This window comes from Rhinopithecus bieti, unplaced genomic scaffold (genome assembly GCF_001698545.2).
Source record: "Rhinopithecus bieti isolate Rb0 unplaced genomic scaffold, ASM169854v2 scaffold_64281, whole genome shotgun sequence".
NCBI lineage: Eukaryota > Metazoa > Chordata > Mammalia > Primates > Cercopithecidae > Rhinopithecus > Rhinopithecus bieti.
In genome coordinates, this window is record NW_016824829.1 from 367,217 (window position 1) to 378,849 (window position 11,633).

Below are 11,633 nucleotides of genomic sequence, written 5' to 3' on the forward strand. Positions count from 1 at the left end.
GAGGGATTGCATTGGGAGTTATACATGATATAAATGACGAATTGATGGGTGCTGACGAGTTGATGGGTGCAGCACACCAACATGGCACAAGTATACATATGTAACAAACCTGCACGTTATGCACATGTACCCTAGAACTTAAAGTATAATAAAAAAAAAAAAAAAAAAAAAAAACTTCCCAGTCATTCTAAAATGCAGCCAGAGCTGAGAATTGCCTGCATGATCTGGTCTTGGCTACCTGTCAGGCCTCATGTATTATTACTCTTTATCACTCACTGCAGTCACCCAGACCTCCATGTCGTTCCTTAAGCATGCTATGCAGGATCTCACCACAGGGTGTTGCATTGCTGGATGCAATGACTTCTGACCCAAACTACGTGAAGGCAGGCCAAGTTTCCCTGGCTGAGAGCACAGTCCTCCATGAGACTGCCCTCACTTCAAACAGCAGCAGCAAGCTCAGACGTTCCCCAGCCATCTACACTTCTGACCCACCGGCTACAATTCAGGAGTTTACACAATCTCTTAAGGTTTGATAATCTAGTAGAATGACCTACACAATTCTGAAAAGCAGTATAGCCATGATTACAGGTTTATGGTACCAAAAAGGATACAAACAAGGACCAGTCAAAAGAAGAGGTGCATAGGGTGAGATCTGGGAGTGTCTCTGGCTTTTATGTCCTCTCCCTGCAGAGTTAGGATGCATCACCCTTCCAGCACATTGATGTGTAGCATATGCACAAAATGTCATTAAACAGGGAAGCTCATTCAAGTTTCACTGTCCTGAGTTTTAATTAGGGTTTCATTATATAAGCATGTTAGATTGAATTATTTGCCATATAATTGAACTCGACCTTCAGCCCATCTTCCTTCCCTGGAGGTTAGGCTGATATCATATGGCTCAAATCCCCAGCCCTCTAATCACATAGTGGTCTTTCTGGCATGGTCAGCTCCCATCATGAATTATCTCCTTAGTATGGACTACCTAAGAGACCACCATGAATAACAGAAACACTCCTATTACTCAGTAAATTCCACGGATTTAAAGGTTACCTCCCAGGAGCCAGGGATAAAGGGCCACCAAATTCTTGAGTATGTAACACTGTATAAGGACATATCTGACCAGATCTACCCTGGACATTTTGTTTACAGTGTAACAAAACTCTTACTTGCTCAATCCAGGTTGAGTTGCATTTTTGTCATCACCAAGAATCCTTTGTGCCACACAAATCAATTGATTTTTCCCCTGTGTCTTTCCTCTCTAGTTCATCTTGTACATAATTGTGGGGCAAATCCTTCTTCATAATGACATTTCCAATCTTGTCACCCCTTTGTTTAAAACCCTGCCAACAATGAGTTAACTAAGATGTCTTTTATCTAGTAGTCCAAAATATTTAGTCTGATATTCAAGGCCTGCATAATATGGTTCAAATTTTCTTAATCTTCTGCAATTAATCTTCCTATATACATGTTAACCAGAATGAATTACACTTGCTTTTCCTCAAATGTCTTTTGCATTTTCCCACCCTGTGCCTTTGTTAGGTTATTTTGTTTACTTGGAATGCCTAGTCCTTCTTTCTATTTGTCACATTATACTCATTTATCTCATCCATGAATTTTTCTGTAATAATCCCAGCTCGAAGTAATCTTTTACTATAAATTCTTCATCAGTGAGTACTTTCTACTTCTCTAATGATACCTGTCACATCTTGCATATTAATATTTGTCCTTTTTTGATATTTGAACACAAATTATATTAATTAAATCAATATTTAATGAGTTCTAACAATGTTCTAAGAATACGAATATGAATAACTGCTTTGTGCTCCAAGGCAACCAGGTATTTGGTAAAAGAGAAAAATATATCTTTTATCAATACTTTGTATCAATCTGCCATTCTCTCCATATATTTTGTTTCCCATACCCTGTCTCTTCTCTCCTTCTGGAATTCCTGTTAGATGTAAGCTGGACCTTTCAATCTATTCCTCATGCCTTTTCATATGTTCTATTTATCTATCTCTGCCTTACTCAGCTATAGATAGATAGAACTTTATCTTTCAAATCAGCCTTCAAGTTTACTAATGCCTTCTTCAACTAGTCTAATATGCTGCTTAACCAATTTATCCATGCTAAATTTAAATGGCTATTCATTTCCAGAAGTTTGAATTATTTCTCTTAAATTTTTATCTTTTTTCACAGTGAATTGCCATTTTTTTTTAATGCCTTTTATATTTCAAAAATCTAAAACACATACTTCAATCATGGTCCTTTAGATTGTTTTCCTATGTATCAAGTTTTGAGATCGAATGACTTACCTGAGTCTGTTAAGTATTCTTGTGAATTTTTATTTTGAGCTCCCCTTTAGTGAGGCTTATTTTTGTCTCTGGTCATCTCATGCTGCATGGATGATGAAGTTTGGCATTGGCATCCTTCAGTGACCCAGAGGCAGCACTGGCCCAGGACTATGGTAATTTCTAGGCATGAGGTTTCTTTCAGAAATAAGTAAATTCAGACTATGCACCAAGGAAAGCAACAGGCTTGGAATATTTTTTCTCACAAAAGACTTATTTTTCCCCCAAACAGATTTAATTGTCGTCTTCTTGATCTCGTTGGCTGAGATTTTTAGTACTCTTTGGCAGGGATTAAAGCTTTTGAGGGGCCTACCTTTATATAGACGTCTCAGTTCCTGGTCTCCGCTCAGGTGAGGATAAGAGGCCTTCTGGACCTGGTGGGCATTAAAATCCTAGTCGTTACCAAATCAATACCGCTGCTTCCATTCACCTCCCAAAGTTGTCGCAGCCTCACTTCTTATATTTATCAGTCTGGCTTTTTATTCCCTCTGTGTTTCTGGGCCTCTGGCCCTTGGGGACTCCTTTTTTTTCTGGACAGATCAGCTAAAAATTAACTCTTTTTTTTTTTGGCTATTTTAAACCCAGTGTTCCTAAGGGCTTAAGTTTTCATAGTAGTTTAATCTATCATGTTGCTGAAACCAGAAGAAAAAGTAGGTATGTATCCAACAACATAATATCTACCCCACCAGATACTTACCATAATAGGGAATTGAAAAAAATCCTATGGAAATTCAGAAAAGGTAGTAATTATTTGTGGTTGAGGACTTGAGAAAGTCTTAATGGAATAACAGTTGAGTCGGGCTTTGAAAAATGGGTATATTTTAACATGAAGATGGAGAAGAGTTGAGTACCTGGTGGAGGAAATCCCAAATAAGGAATGAGTGATCATGAAGATGCTTGTCAGTTTGTGAAGTAGATTACAGTCCTATGTGGTTGGACTTACATGTAGCCTTATTGAAGGCCATCTTTGGGGAATGTGTAAGACCTTGCTTACATACAAGGTCTCTCATGGTGCTTTGTGTGTCATACATGCTAGATATTTACCAGGCGAAAAAATACACGTGAAAGAATGTCACCAAGAAAAGGAGTGGAGACTGAGTATGCAGAATAATTCTCAACCTCACTGTGTCTCAGTATTTTCACCTAAAAACAAGAGAGTAAAAAGGTAAGACTCTTAAAACTACTTTTGGTTCTACTCTTCTGTGATAACAATCTCTATAACTTAATACCAATCCTAATTAGTTCCAATTTAAGCAAGGAAAACATGTAGATAATGTTTTGTTAACAGTAAATGAATTTGGTTGTCTATCTATCATAGAGAAAGAGAGTGAAATGTAGTCTTGAAAAATGCTGTATAATCTGTTGGTCAGAACAAAGAGAATCAGGTTGATCCATTACAGGGCTATTCTTTTATAACCTATTCAAAGTTGCTGCTATTCTGGGCTTAAAAAAAGAGACACTGCTTAGCAGTTCCCTTTTAAGATTCCAGTTTTCAAGAGCTTTCTCTGTATGGAGCCTTCAGTTTCTAAAAATAATCAAAATAGGAAGATTTCTCCTTGGAGGAAACATTTAGCAACAACAACCACAAAAGTTTAAAAGGGAAATTCATTGTCCAACAAGAGGAAGGAGAAAATCTAGCTTCCTTCCATTAAAAAATATTATTTTACTTGCTGAGTTTTCTAAAAGTTCCTTAGATTAAGAAGGAAAACGGAAAAGCCAAGAATATTACAGTTTGTATTTGAAAGAAGTGAACAACCAATACATCTTTTAAGAATATATTTTTTTAAAAGCATAAAAGAAAAAAACTATTATGGTTCATTTTTGTGTTGTCCACAATGCATTTATTCATTGATTCATTCCTTTATCTATTAAATATTTGTTGAGCATCTAATATGTGTCAGATGTTGTGCCAGGCACTGAGCTGGAGATATGACTTGACTTAAGTAGCTCCGTAGTGGTCCCTCAGCATGGTAACCTCAGTCTTTTTTTCTATGTGGTAGACAATGTGGACTGGCTAATTCCATTTGTAGTTCATTCTTCTGGTGTGTTTTTCTCTACTGCAGAGTTTGGAAAGGTGAAGATTTCATTTCCCAAGACAGTTTTTCCAATTGGGTGTACTTGCATGAGATCTGGGATGCAAAAGTGAAGTGGAGCCTATTTTCCTGACTTTTGCCTGATTTCATTGGCAAACAAAGTCATGAACTGTGAAATTTTCTGGTAGCAATGTTATTGTGTCTATTCTCCAGCTCCTTGTGGAGAGGAAGCTGAAGGCCATGTTCAGCTTCTTGATTCCCACTTCCTAATTTCTTCATTACAGCTATGACCATGTGTTCTCGAACCCAATTGTTCCAGTGGTGGCCTCAGAGGAATAGTGACTTGGTTCTAAGGAGTAGATCTAGGATTCATTTCTAGAGACCCAGCTCTGTCAGAGATTTTCTTAACAATGAATTCCATGTGTTAAATATTTTTCCGTTTAAAATATGAGGAGTGGTTTTTCTTTGCTACATTGAATCATGCCCAGTACACCCTCTAATGTTATTTAGGATAATATTAGAACTCTTAGAGATGCAGTGTTTTGGGCCATTTTTGTTATATCTGATCCTTATATATATTCAGTTTGTCTTTTGTTACCAAATATTGCAATGAAAATTAAATATATATATATACACACACACACACACATTAGGTGGTCACTGGAATTTGCAATATGCTACAAAGTTTAAGAGCACATGCTCCCAGTCAGAAAACTTCAGGTTCCCCAAGAGAATGTGAGCTTCTCAAGAATAGGAACTTTGGTTTATCGTGGATTCCCCAAGTTCTAGAATAGTGCCCAACACAAAATAGCCAGACATGGTGGTGGGCACCTGCAATCCCAGCTACTTGGGAACTGAAGCATGAGAATTGCTTGAACCCGGGAGGCAGAGGTTGCTATGAGCTGAGATCGCACCACTGCACTCTAGCCTGGGTGACAGAGTGAAACTGCATGTCAGAAAAAAAAATTCTCTTGAATGAATTATTTCCAATTCCTCCTCTAACATGTACTAGCTGAATTATACACCCTCCTTGGGGAAGCCAGATTCCATGCCTGGTGGTACCATACTTTACCAGAGGCGAAACTTCTGTGGCTCTAAGCTAGGTTAGGCATGGGTCCCAGGGCTGATGTAGGTCCTGTCATTATGGGTGTAATGGAGATTATGTTGAAGCCTGGCCTTCCCTGAAGGCAGATGTGGGATAGCTCGGGGAGTTGGGAAATGAATGGCAGTGGCTAGGATTCTTTATTGAGCAAGCAGGTGGAGCCAAGCAAATCTGAGGAGTCTAACACACCCATTTGTATTCATGTGAGGGACATCAATAGTCAGATGTACAGTTCTTCTGCCAGCCTAGTCTAGCAAAAATACAATGTTTTCATTCCTTGGTGAGAGGAGTGTTTATGTATCCACTGATAATCACCTGATTGCCATTGCTCAGTCACAAATGTTATTCCAAAGAGATAAGTTTTTTTCATCAGCTAAAATAGCTTCCTGGCATGATGTTGAGTAAGAGTTTACAGTGTGACAAGCAAATGGATCCCATATTAGTCATGTGACTTGAACAAGTTTTCAGACTTCTCTAAGCTTCAGTTTCCTAATAGGCCAAAGGGAGAAAGTAATAGCAGATAGTTGTAAAGATTAAACTTATGTATGCAAAACACAGAGTCTCCCCTGTCTTCTCCAGCTTAAAAATGTACCCAGTAATTAGTACTCTCCTCCCCTTCCTCTCCAAGGATTTCTATTCATTCCCTGAAACTTATCTCATTGCTTTGTGTAGTACATGATTCATTTGGGATTCTCATGCATTATTCACTGAGCAGCTACTACTGAAAAACATTGGGAATAGAAGCTATGGAGCACACAAAGATGAATAATAAATAATTATTTGTGATGCAGTAATAAATATAATAGTAGTTAGTTGAGTTACCCGAAACTGCTGTTTTTATAGGTCAATAATGGCCTACTTGTTCCAATATCATAGAGTGCAACTTTACTGTTGGTGTGCTTCCAATCCAGTGATAAACCCATAAGTACCTTAGGAAGTATTACAACAGAATTACACACTGCTGCAGCTTGAATGCCTCCTTTAAAACTCATGTTGAAATTTAATTGCAATTATGATGGCATTAAGAGGTGGGATCTTAGAGTTGATTAGGTCAGGAGGGCTCTGTCTCTGTCCTCATGAACGGATTAATGCCCTTATTACAGGAATGAGTGAGTTATCGAGGGAGTGGGCCCCTGATAAGAGGATGAGTTCAGCCAGATTTCCTCTGTCTTGTGTGCTCTGCTCACTTTCCCTCTACCATCTATCTTCTGCCATGGGATAGCACAGCAGGAAGGTTCTCATCAGAGGCCATCACCAGGCTCTTGGACTTGCCAGCCTCCAGAATCATGAACCAAATAAATTTCTGTTGTTTGTAAATTACCTAATCTCTAGTATTCTCTTATAGCAGCAGAAAATGGACTAAGACACACACTGAGTGAGATGTGGGTAAAAGAGAAAGAAAGACTGCTTCTGGTGGGAAAGTTATGGGAAGAATTTGTGGAATAGGTGGGGCTAACCCGAGCCTAAAACTTCCAGAAAGGGGCTTATCAGTCTTACAAGGTAGAAACCTGAAGGCAGCATCACCCTGTGTTCTGACCCACTGAACTAGTACATAGCTCACTTAGTGGACTGCCAAAAGTGAGCTTGGTGGGTTTATTTTAAAAGGGCTAAAGACATTCAATTTGGTTAAGGAGCCAGAGGGACAATTTTTATACAAGGGAAGTTGAAGACTGTGTGTCTGTGGTGAAAACAACAAGGTGCCCCAAAGAGCTCTTAAGTTTCATGATTCATTAGTGTTTTACTTTGAACACAAATTTGATAAATTGACGAGAAAATGTAGTGATGGAATGCACTTCAAACTTAACAATTACAACCTGTAAACTAGCAAAAATACAATGTTTTCATTCCTTGATGAGAGGAGTGTTTATGTATCTACTGATGATCACCTGATTGCCATTGCTCAGTCACAAATGTTATTCCAAAGAGACAAATTTTTTTCATCAGCTAAAATAGCTTCCTGGCATGATGTTGAGTAAGAGTTTACAGTGTGACAAGCACATGGATCTCATATTAGTCATGTGACTTGAACAAGTTTTCAGACTTCTCTAAGCTTCAGTTTCCTAATAGGCCACAGGGAGAAAGTAGTAGCAGATAGTTGTAAAGGTTAAATTTATGTATGCAAAACACAGAGTCTCCCCTGTCTTCTCCAGCTTAAAAATGTACCCAGTAATTAGTACTCTCCTCCCCTTCCTCTCCAAGGATTTCTATTCATTCCCTGAAACTTATCTCATTGCTTTGTGTAGTACATGATTCATTTGGGATTCTCATGCATTATTCACTGAGCAGCTACTACTGAAAAACATTGGGAATAGAAGCTATGGAGCACACAAAGATGAATAATAAATAATTATTTGTGATGGAGTAATAAATATAATAGTAGTTAGCTGAGTTACCCGAAATTGCTGTTTTTATAGGTCAAAAATGGCCTACTTGTTCCAATATCACAGAGTGCAACTTTACTGTTGGTGTGCTTCCAATCCAGTGATAAACTCATAAGTACCTTAGGAAGTATTACAACAGAATTACACGCTGCTGCAGCTTGAATGCCTCCTTTAAAACTCATGTTGAAATTTAATTGCAATTATGATGGCATTAAGAGGTGGGATCTTAGAGTTGATTAGGTCAGGAGGGCTCTGTCTCTGTCCTCATGAACGGATTAATGCCCTTATTACAGGAATGAGTGAGTTATCGAGGGAGTGGGCCCCTGATAAGAGGATGAGTTCAGCCAGATTTCCTCTGTCTTGTGTGCTCTGCTCACTTTCCCTCTACCATCTATCTTCTGCCATGGGATAGCACAGCAGGAAGGTTCTCATCAGAGGCTATCACCAGGCTCTTGGACTTGCCAGCCTCCAGAATCATGAACCAAATAAATTACCGTTGTTTGTAAATTACCTAATCTCTAGTATTCTCTTATAGCAGCAGAAAATGGACTAACCATTTCCCTGCATCCTTTGTCACGTGACCCATACTGGCTAAATGACACTATCTGCCCAAGGTACAAATGCCTTCTCTGTCCTGGGATAGTTTCTTCCTGGGTTTAAACTCCTACCTAGTTCCTATACAAGTGAGCCCCAATGCTGCCTCACATCCCAGAATTCACATAATAGGGAAACTTTGATAGACTTGGGCTGTTCATGGTTTGATTTTTAGCCACTTGCTATAGTCCTTCCTCCAGAATCCACCCTAGCCTGTTCTATGCCTGCTTTGCTTCTGACCTAATTGCTCGTTTCCCCATTTTCTGCCTTTTCTGATGCTTGGAACTATCTTATGGGTCACACTGGACATGAGTTAATTTCTCCTTTATTTACAACAGCGTGGAGTGGCTTGGGTAAAAGTTGATTTCATATGACTGAATGTGAAGATTCTGTATTTCAGAGTCTCTCTCCATCTCCTCCTGCATTTCATACAGTGTTTCTGCCCAGTTCTTCATGTAAGTGTGCGTGGGTTTGGCTAACAAAAAGTTATCCTAGACACAGCTGAGGATATAGTGAAAACAAGACAGACAAGCTCTATGCTGTAATGGAGCCTACATTTTAATATGCAGAAAAACAATAAAGGGTAAGGGATACGAACAAAAAGCAAAAGGCATGTAGAGCAAAAGGGTGAGGCTGGGTGAATGGCATACCATGTCAGATGAGGTGATGAGGTGGTAAAGGGAGGGTCTCGGAGGCGGTGACATCTGACAGACATAAATGGCAAAAAGAGACCAACTAGGTGATGCTCTGGAGGGAACAATACTATAGATGGAAAGACAGCAAATGCAAGAAATCTGAAACAAAAATGAGCCTGATATGTAGAAGGAAGAGAAAGAAGCCCAGTGTAGCTGAAGTGTAGCCGGAAGTGGGGAGGGAGGTATGAGCTGAGGACCGAGAGGTAGGCAGGGTCTACATCTCAAAGAGTCTTGCTAGCCATTTGATTTGATTCTTAGCAAAACTGGAAGCCAGTGAAGTGTCTTCTGCTGCTTTATGTTTTTAAAAAAGCCGGTAAAAGTGAAAGCTGGTAAATCAGTTAGTTAGGTGGTGTCTTAGTTTGTAGGGGCTGCTATGACAAAATACCACAGACTACATGGCTGATAAACAACAGAAACTTATTTCTCATAGTTCTGGAGGGTGGAAAGTCCAAGATGAAGGCACTGTCAGGGTTGGCATCCGGTGAGGGCCTGTTTCCTGGTGCATAGACGGTGCCTTCCTGCTGGGTCCTCACATGGTAGAAGGGGCGAATGAGCTCTCTGGGGCCTCTTTGATAAGGGCACTCATCTCATTCCTGAGGGCTCTGCCCCATAACCTAATCACCTTCCAAAGGACCCACCTCCTAATACCATCACTTTGGGATAGAATTTCAACATAAGAGTTTGGGGGAAACATGAACATTCAGTTCATTGCAGGCAGTTAGTTCCACACTCCAGGTGAAAAATGGTGTTGGTATGGAACTTTGCACTGGGCAGCAGTGGAGGTAGAGAGAAGTGGGCAGATTTGGAATGTGTTTTAGAAGTGGAACTAACAGCATTCTACTTGTGAATTGAATGTCTGAGGGTGGAAGAAGAACCAGAGCCAAGACTATTGGTGTTAAGCCTTGAGCAACTCTGTGCGGATGGTTATCCATTTACAGAGCTAGGGAAATCTGAATAGCAGTTGCTTATTCTGATTTTATTTAGAAATCAAGAGTGTCATTTTGAACAGCCTGCATTTGAGATCCAATGGGTAGGTGTTAAGTAGACATTTGTAAACACAGCTATCTGCTCAGAGGAGAGGTCGGGCTGGTGATATGCTTTTAGGTGTCATTAGAATGTAGATGATATTTAAAGCTGCAGGTTATATATGTTCACTTGGAGGTAGTATGTTGCCAAAGAAGAGGGCAGAGAAGAAACAACCAGCAAAGAAGACAGAAGGAATAGGCAAGAGGTTGCAGGGAAACCAGGAGAATGTGAGTAGTAAGGCCAAGAGGGGGAAGGTCTCCAGAGGGAAGGGCTGGTAAAGGGTGCGATGTGCTGCTCAGAAGCAAAAACATATGCAGATGGAAGCATTTCATTAACGTGGCAATTTGGAAGTTGGTGACTTTGACAAGAATAGTTTCAGGGGAGTGGAGGCGGTTGAATACTGAGTGAAGTAAGTGTGAGGAGCATGAATATCAACTACTCTCCTTTTCTGACAAGTGTTGCTGTGTGTGAAGGCGTGGAAAAGACACTAGTTGCCTTCTTAACATCCATCTTCCCCATTTATCTAGAAGCAGAGCCTCACATTTTTTTTTCCTAGACTTTGCTGTCTAGACTTCATTTCCAGCCACCCTTGTGGCCATATGACCAGGTGCTTGACATCATGTTTCCGGGTAGGTTTCTTAAATGGTAGCAATTCACCTGGGAGGAGTCCTACTTTTGCTCTTCCCTTCTTTCTTTGTCCTACTGCTTGGAATGTGTCATGTGATGACTAGCACCGCAAAAGCAGCCATTCTGGGCCATGAAGTAACTTAGAGCATGGTATCCAAATCCAATGCAGTGGGGAAAAAATGATAGAAGGGTCCGGGTGTCTGATAACTCAATGGATCACCTACATTTGGACTTCTTTAATATGAGCGAAGAAACACTTGCATTATTCTCCACTTGCCCCCACTGTTAACCACATCTATTCCTAAATAATGCAGAATCAAAGCAGAGAAGTGGGCGTTAGCTTGGATAGGTACAAGGTCAATATATTTTGTTAATTTTTAAGTTGAATGATTCAATAAGTAGGAATTCGATACTATGATCTTTAGGAAAATTCCACTGTTCTTTAACATACCTAGTGTAAAATGCCATTCAAGTTTTCATTTCTACATTTAAATTTAGTGTATCGGTCATGGTTCTTGTTTGCAAAAAATAGAAACTGACTCTGGCTGATATAAGCAGAAAAGGAATTGACTCAAGGCAATCGGTGCCTAATTGAATTGTGATGGCTGGAAAGTCAGACTTGCACAATAGGCAGTACCCAGGACCACAGATAAGAATTATGCCACAGAATCAACTGCTGGCAGATGAACTCTGGATGTCCCTTCTGTCTGCACCACTCCTGGAGGCTGGGGACTGTTGCCAAACAGATTATTCGCCACCCCTTTTCTTTCTGTCGTAAATGTCTGATTCAAAATCTGCAATGGGGCATCTGATTGATAGAACCTTCT